The sequence below is a fragment of the Mixophyes fleayi genome, chromosome 6, assembly GCF_038048845.1.
Source record: "Mixophyes fleayi isolate aMixFle1 chromosome 6, aMixFle1.hap1, whole genome shotgun sequence".
Classification (NCBI taxonomy): domain Eukaryota; kingdom Metazoa; phylum Chordata; class Amphibia; order Anura; family Limnodynastidae; genus Mixophyes; species Mixophyes fleayi.
Genome location: NC_134407.1, coordinates 27,868,385 through 27,875,778, shown reverse-complemented (window position 1 = coordinate 27,875,778; position 7,394 = coordinate 27,868,385).

Genomic DNA, 7,394 nt, shown 5'->3' with positions numbered 1-7,394 from the left:
AGGGGATAAGCGAGCAGGAAAAAAGAGGAGGTGAACTGCTTCACCTACATTGGTGCTGAAACCTATTCTTTGCATTGGTAACGCCATCCTCAATGACAAGCAACAAAAAATTTACGTTAAACAGCGCAGAGTCGGATAAGGCAGAAAAAAAACTGTGATTTTTCTACGTTGACAACTTGATAAATTATGCAATGAGGTGGTTTTAATGGTCCTGGCACATTAAGTATACCCCGAAGTCAATTATTATTCATACACATCTATTATTTTTATTTTTTAGATTTGTTACATTATGTGGTGTTCAACATATACCCTAAACATCCTCAGATCTGGTTGTCTTTAGGTAAATTGATGTCACACTCTTCAAATGTTTTTGTTTAACAATTTTATTTAGACACTTTCACAACAATTGAGAAGTTTTAGGAAGTAAATCAAGGCAACATATTGTTCTTTTCAATACAAAGGCAGTGACATTTAAGTTAGCAAATGAAAATAATTTTTAAAGCTAGAAATGTATATTATATTGAAACATTGCTTTAAAAGTCACTATGATGACTTATGGCAAATTGGACATTAGGGACTGTCTTCTATTATGTTTTTTTAAAAAAAATATTTGAGATTAAAGCATAGTGTCCACTAGTGACACCCCTTAGGTCAGCCTTTAAGAAGTAACCGGTTCCCAAGGAGGTACTATCCTACCAATCAGAGGTCTGAGTTGCTTCAGAGCTTAAATTAAAGCCCCGCTAATAGACATAGTAAGCCAAGTGGGTCCATATTTCCACAGATTCCTAACAAATTTTTAAAGGGTGGTAGTGGCAGAAAGGTGCCTCTTTCCCTACACAATGCACATATTCATCTGCAAAGAAAAATGAGCTGTGGTGTTATGATCTGCCTTGTATCTTTGTGTGCATTTTACCCTGTGTTATGATTGCCTTGTTTCCCTGTATGCATATTACCCTGCAGTACCTGTGATCCTGCAGAGGTGCTGCTGTTCAGCCTTTTCCTACTATCAGGAGTTAACTAGCACTGCTAGATAATCATCCACATCTGTCTGTGGCCTATATATGCCTGCCTTTTCTAGAATCCTTTGCTGGTCATTGAAGTTCCTAGCCTGCTCATGTGTCTCTGTTCCTGGATTACCTGCATGTTTCTGGCTACTACTGCAAACTGGTTTAAGTTAAGTTATTTGTTGCATTTCATTTTTATTTACCTGTTGTTTGCCAAGATCTGGAAATCCATTGTTCCATTCAGCCTAAACTGTTTACTGTTTATTCTGCCTTCCCTGGATTATACTTTTATGCAATAAACAGTTTAAAACGTTTATATCACGTGTCTGGCTCCATGGTTGTAATTAAGGAATTGGTTTTAAACAGAACCCTAACATGAGGAAATGAGAAAAATCAGATTTGGATGGTGACGTATTTTGGCTCTATATTCTACTCTGTGACAAGATTGACCAACCTTTAGAAGTTTAATTGTAAAAGAGGCGTGCTGGTGCATGGGGCAGGATTTAGGGCACCAAAAGTTGTATGCTCCAGTGATTTAAATCTATCTCTTTCATACCTTCCAAATACCAGCTGTACTTTAAATGGGGACTATTAGGGCCTGAGTCATTAAGGAAAGTAAGGCAAAAAATGGAGTAAATGTTCTCCGGGACAAACCATGTTACAATGTTTATTATTTTGCACATAAGATAAATACTGGCTGCTTTTTCATCTAGCACACATATACTTGATATCTTTATTTTTACACTGAAGTTTAAAGTTGATCAGGACATGCACTACCCCAACTATAAATCTGTCCCCACATTTTAAATTTACCTCCCCCTCCAATGCAACATGGTTTGGCCCAGGTTCAAAGTTACTCCTTTTCATGTTCTGCTCTCCTTAATGACTCTGGCCTTTAGTATCTAAATTAAAACCATGACTTCACATTCCCCACTTCCGTGGCACAGTACTGCTCCAAGTAAACAAAGTAATGTATCGCACACATGCCTGAGGCAAAAATTAGAAATAGAGGTTGGGTGTGGAACACAGATTGTACATTGTGTATTTGATCAATTAAAGTAAATTGTAGGCAAAAAAAGTTGATCCTGTTGTTCTGAAGAGTATTAAGTGTTGTAATTCTGAAAATAGAACTCTATGTACACTGTAGATAACAATAACAGCATCATATTGTTATTGTATCTAATGAAAAATATTTTAAAGCCACATCTGGTAATCTAAATATCTCCAGGGCAAATATACATAATGAGCAACATTAGTTGTTTGTTTAATTATGTTTTTAGGAAATTCATTAACTGAAAGATATATGTCCCTGTGAATAATTGACACGTACCTGAATACAACATTGCGTAAATGGCTCAGGTTTGCAAGAACTCATTAAAGTTTAGGGCAAATCAATGGATACCTTTGAGTGGGAGATAGCAAAGATATTTTGTAAATAAAGTATGGTAAAAATGAGTGACACGTAGTGACATTATAAAGGTAATGCTACAGAGAGGCAAGAAACAGTTGAGTACAAGGAATTTTCAATAAATGCAAAAAATATATATTCAGGGGTGTCCTTGTGTTTCTTGTGACATAAATTACAGGTTTAATTTCTGCCCGTCCTGGAAAACTTGGGACGGTAGTTCAAAATGGATGTGAAAAACCTTTTGTTTCTTAGTATTCCTTCTTCATGGTACTAGAATTAGTAAAGTTAAAAACTATAATCCCCACACACTTATTTTACATGACACCACGGGGTAAATATATTATGCTCCGGTTTTTTCATCTCGCGGGAGATTGGCGACTTTGCATTTAAAATTTAAAGCGGCGCTGGCTAGTAAAGGCAAACTTGCCTTTACAAGCCAGCGCCGCTTTAAATTTTACATGCAAAGTTGCCGATCTCCCGTGAGATGAAAAAAATGGAGCATAATACATTTACCCCCATATCTCACATCCCCACCTGCTCAAAACAAAATCCATAAAACAAATAAAATAAAATGTAAAAGTAACCTCCAAACTCAGTAGCGCCAGGCAGAGCCAAATAAAATCACACCAGGGCCAAAATGTATCCAGCTGCGATTTGCCTTTTTCAGTGATTTTCTCTGGCAGGTTTGAACCCACCAATGTATGACAGTGCGAGCTAATAGGATCGCCAGTAAAGGGGTGTAACCAAAATCGGCATGCTACAAATCTCTGCTTTTGGCCATTCTAAGGGTTCGATTCAATTTGGTGGCTAGAATGCACAATATTACCGTTACTATGGTAATAGTGCGCATGATTACCGTTAGTACGGTAATTTTAACACTGATTTTTGTTCGCAACCTGTGAGAAAAAAATCCGGATCAAAATGACCCTATTATAGGTAATAGTGTTAGCGCAGCGTTATTCCTACACTAACATGGCCGAATCAGCCCCTTAGAATACAAGTCACCATATCTATAAAACTGCAATTTTGCAAACTCGCCCGAAATTGCTGTGAAAATCGCCAGAAACACACTGCTTCAGACAGGCGAGATTAGCAAAACACATCAGCTTTCCACTGCTGGCCAATGTTAGCAGGAAGCACAATAAAAGTGTCAATTATTAGGTAATCATGATTTCTTGTTTGGAGAGTCAAAATTATTATTGATTATCTTACGGAGGGAGGGGATTATTGTATGAAAAAACTAGTTGGCCCCAAATTTCAATAATGAAAATATGTAATAGAAAAAATATATATTGTATTATATTATGGTGACATGCTGTTTTATTACCAGTGGGGCAATAATAATTTTTTTTCTGATGTTGCAACACTGAATTATTCCAAATGGGGACACTATTTACAGAACATACTTGTGGCACTACAAGTGGCAGCATGCACTTGTCAGAAAAAAATGAAGCATATTAATGTCCATAATACAAAATATACTTAAGTCAATCACGCACTTACTGTTAAAACATAGAAAATCTAGAAAGAAAATGACATACAATGGTCCATTATCCAAATATGTGGAAGAGCTGACCCTTGAAAACCTTATTGAACAATAGTCTCTCAATTACTTCAATTATATAAATACTTTATCCCAATGTTCACTGTATACATAAGGAGGAAGGAAAAAAATTAATAAATATATAGTATAATACCCCCTAACAAAACCTAAATACATCCCTTAATGGTGTTTGTAAAACAAGCACATTACATTGACTTACATTCCCATTACAATTTCTATACCGCTACTTAGAAATTTCCACTTCGACCATTGCTTACAATAGAGACAAAGGTATATGGCTTGGAATCATAGCACACTTATATTTAGGATATATTCCTATGCACTTGTATTATCAGACCAATTCAATCGTAACAGGAGCCACTTAGATATGGACAAGCTAAGCATAATGTATGCAAAGTGAAAGGAGAAATGAGATCTAGGGGTATATTTACTAAACTGCGGGTTTGAAAAAGTGGAGATGTTGCCAAAAGCAACCAATCAGATTCTAGTTATCATTTATTTAGTACATTCTACAAAATGCTAGCTATAATCTGATTGGTTGCTATAGGCAACATCTCCACTTTTTCAAACCCGCAGTTTAGTAAATATACCCCCTGGTGTATTACCCTCTTTCATACGTCAATTAAAACCAATGTATAATACACTCACATTTTAAAATGTAACACAAGACCTGAAAATGATTCCAATAATAAACGTGAACGTCTGTACTGGATGATAGGTAGCGCAAGGCGCTGAACTATGAGACACATGCACAGATGGATCCCAGAATGTCTGTGTTTTGTCCAGTAGAACAATGAAATATCCACATTCCGGTTACCCAGGGCCGTGTAAACGGCCACCGGGAGCTGAAAATTATGAAGGGCCACCAGAGGGAGTATAGTCAGAACCATGGAAGTCATGGGTAGCACCTCGCTCAAATCACCTCCATCTCCCTGTTCTCTTCTACTCTGATACCAGGCACAGCAAATTAAAAGTTATTTTAAATAAAATAAAAGTAGATAGACTCCACAGCAAACATTTAATTCACCTGACGGCTCATCCCCATCCTAATTCATTTTCTTCTCTAGGGGAAATAACAGGGATGTATTGCAAGTAAAACAAACTTTTATGCATAATAATTTTCCCAGTACTAGTGACTGATGTACAATACCAAGAGCATCCTAGTGATCAATGTACTATATGGAAAGTATCCTAGTGACCATTATACAATACATAGAGCTCCTAGTGACTAATATGCATCTCAGAGAGCATCCTAATTATAGCCATACAATTCAGAGATAATTTATTGAACTTATATAAAATGCAGAGAGCATTCTAGTGATAGCCATACAATACAGAGTGCATTCTAGTGACAGCCATACAATACAGAAGTTTCTATGTGGCCACAATACAATGCAAAAGACATTCAACTAAAATCCGTATAATACACAGTTGCATATGCAGCCTCTGTCTACAGCCTATGCTCAGACTGCACCTGCACTATTCTCTCTACTTCAACCACACTTTATCACCTCCCTCTTTTTTCCACTACAATGGACCAGTCCCCACCAATCGCTCCATGGAAGGTACTCACTGAGGCCCAGTTACCCTTCTTCTTCCTCCTCCTTCCTTCTCTCTCATCCTTCCTTCCATTTCTTCTTCCTCCTAATACCTCCACCTTCATCCTCTTCCTTTTGTGTTCTGTGTCAACATCCCCCAAAGACAAGGTAACACCCTGCAATCACTAACCTACTATGAAGAATCTCATTGTTTACCCCTTTTATTTCCACATCTATAGACAGGATCATATACATTGACTTCTTTAACTAAGATTGTATTTGCTCCTGTTGCTCCATTTATAATTGTCAATTTGTTGTAAAAACCAAGGGTGATGCTCCCCTCCAATTGCACTGTACCCTCTAGGATAGCACTGTGTCCCCGTTCTTCCGAATAGCACTACACCCATTCTACAATCTCTGGGAGTCTCACAGCCCCATCACTCCTCACACATCTGCAGAGATAGAGTGGATCCCAATGTAATGTTAAAATGTGTCTTCCCGGTACAATAAGGCCTTTAATTAAAAAGAATAGTGTCAAGAACAGAAAAGTTTTTTGGTTTTTTTTGCATTAGTCAATCCATAATACACCAGATGAGATGACAATGAATCACCTTGGTGTTTGTTCCCTTAGACAGCTGTTAAACAAATACAGAGAATAAATATTTTGGTGCCAGTCAGTGGATGGAAAAACAGCCAGTTACAAGTCAGCGCAAATACAGCTTTGGACTCATTCTGTGCCTTGACTTGTGCAAAAGAGCATAGATTTCGCCCAGGTTGGTGAAGCAAAGAGGCAACATTTGCGGAGGATTAGAAATTTGTGTTGGCAGAGGGAAGTATTTAGCCAAAGTGGATGTATTCCCACTTAATTACCAAACTTTGTGGAGCAGTTCAGAAATGAGATCTTATTTTGCGGGATGAGATTATTGTAATGTGATAAAAGGGTAGGTGTGCACACTCATCTGTGCATAGCTCAGGGTAATGTGTATGTGTATGTGTGCGTTTGATTTCCTATGATGAAATATATGCATAGAACTAATTATGAACATTTAATATGAACTATGAACACTTAAGGTTTCATATCATCACATGACCTCACGCCATCATTTCACTTTCCCAGAGACCGATCCAAACTCATTAAACATACTGCAATCACTTTTTTAATTATTTTATTCATTTTTAAGCATTACAATAACAAGCATGCACATTACAAATGATATGTGATTTCTAAGGAAATTTTGTAATATTTTCCAGCTTACAATTTTTTAAATGGACCACTAAATTCCAAAATTGATATGCATCATAAAATAAATAAATGTCTTAATTACTATTAAAAATATAAACAAATACAAATTACGTTTTTAAAAATGCTAAAAATTTTCCATCTTTCAAGTTCTAGGGTAGGTTAACAAAGAAGATACACAAATAATTGTATAAACAAATCTATTATGCACAAATTCCACACACTGGGCCTGAGTCATTAAGGAGAGTTAAGCAAGAAAACTTAAGTTTTTCAGACAAAACCATGTTGCAATGCAAGGGGTGCAAATTAAAAAAATAATCCTAAACATTTAAATGGTTGACCACATTTCTCATGTATATACAGTTTGTTAAATAGTTCACAAATAAAATAGACTCAATCAAAACATTTAGTTCAACAGGTTAATCAGTTGGCACAAATTAGATCAACACGCGTTGAATGACATGCATGGGTTGTAGTTGTGCAATTTCATGTCACCTGCGCCACAGAATGGGATCGATCCTATCTATATTGTTTAAGGACAGATTTTGTTGACTCCAATATAATGGCACGTTTTTACATACAAAAGACTATACATATCTTCAAAATGTTATATTGTATTATTTAATATGACTTTTAGAGA